Genomic DNA, 1,701 nt, shown 5'->3' with positions numbered 1-1,701 from the left:
AATTAATGGAGGGATGGGGTGAAACAACCCCCTCCCATGCCCTCAAACACTCTCCCCACACAATACAGGTGATCCTTTCTGGGGCCCCAGACTTCCTGTTTGCAAAATGAAGGGGAGACCTAGAGGGGCTATGGATGGTTTCTGCTGTGCCCTTTGTACTATATGAGTCACTGGGGAGGGATGCAGTTTGTATTCCAAGCAAAGTGACACCCAGGCCCCCTCCTCTGGGCTCTTCTGTGAGCACCCCCTCCCAGCCCCTCCCCCGTCAAGGGAGAGGCAAGGAGAACACAAGAACACAAAACAGGAAAAGGTTCTCTCAGCAGAGCTGCCAGGAACAAAGATTATTCCAATAGGGGAAGGAAAATGCAGAGCAGGATTTGGTGTAATTCCTGCCTCACTGCAAGAAGGAGGACATGACCCTGCACTGCAGCAGGAGGTACTTGGATTAGACTTGGCAGAACTTCCTTGATGGCACAGAGGGCTGTAAAACACAGGGATGGGAAGGGGAGTGGGAGGGAAGGACAGCTGTCCCTAGAAGCAGTAATTAATTTTATTTTCAAATGTCCCTGGGATGGCATGCATGGTGGGACCCCCTTCTCAGCTCAAAATCTTGACCAAAGTATAGCTGGTTCTAAAGCCCCCAGCCCTGCTCCTACCCAGTCCCCACCCACCTACATACTCAGCAGAGGGAGCAGGGCCTGGCTCCATACTGACAGGCCAGAGGTGACACCCAGAGGGGTTCTATACTTCAGCAGCAACCCCCGGTGCACAGAAACACACCGCCTGGTGGTGTCACTTTGGGCCAGCAACACCTGACAGAGGATCTAGAGTAGGTCACAGAGTGAAGGAAGGAGACCTCAGACCAGGAGGGAATGCCTGAACACTGACTGCGGTCCTTGGGGGCCCCCTGGGGCCAGAGCCCCACCTACTGGAGCCAGTCTTTCTGGGGCTGAGAGGAGGACATAGGGTGGCCCTGACTGCAGGTGTCCAGGAGGACAACCACCAAGGTGCAAACCCTTAAAACGTATATAAGGTCTGTGTCAACTTGACAAAAGAGCATCTGGAAGTATCTCCATGATCAGCTACATGCCATGGCTACATGTGCACCCCATACACTCATGCACACATATGTGCACACACAGGACTCATCTCTAGCACACATGGACAAGGCACATGCGGGGGCTTCTTTGGCCCAAGAAGCCCTTGGAATTAACTCCTAGAGAGCCTGCTGGCCCTTTGCTTCTTTCTGCTCCTCCTTATCCCTCTCAGGCTTCTCTCCATCCACCACACTGCCTGCTGCCTGCTCTCTGGAATGTCCAGGGTCCTTTGAGAGTGGGTGGGGGTGGAGAGCTGACACACAGCAGCTTGGCATGCCTTCGACAAGGCAGCAGTGCCCCGACAGGTGGGACTCCCTTATAGGAGAGAGCCTGACGACCCCATCTTCAACCCACAGGCACCCCTGAATTCCAGGTACCAGCCGACTCCGCCAGCCATCTCCCTCTCCGGGTGTCTGAAGCCAATGGGGAGCCGCACCCTCCCCGCTCCCCCTCTCTGCCTTTCGGTCCCAGAGAACCGCCCCCCAACTGCCCAGCCCGGAAACAATCACCCTTTGAGAAAGGCTGCCAAGTTGGGCGCCAGGAACAGCCGGGATGGAGGCGGGGTGGGGGGTGGGGGCTTTAACTCCAGAGAGCGAGGCCTGGC

Source organism: Sus scrofa, chromosome 9 (genome assembly GCF_054392235.1).
Source record: "Sus scrofa isolate SSC_HxYL_T2T_F1_AM1 chromosome 9, Sscrofa_HxYL_maternal_Yorkshire_Landrace_v2.0, whole genome shotgun sequence".
Lineage (NCBI taxonomy): Eukaryota > Metazoa > Chordata > Mammalia > Artiodactyla > Suidae > Sus > Sus scrofa.
The sequence above is the reverse complement of the archived record's forward strand: the minus strand, read 5'-3'. Positions refer to the sequence as shown.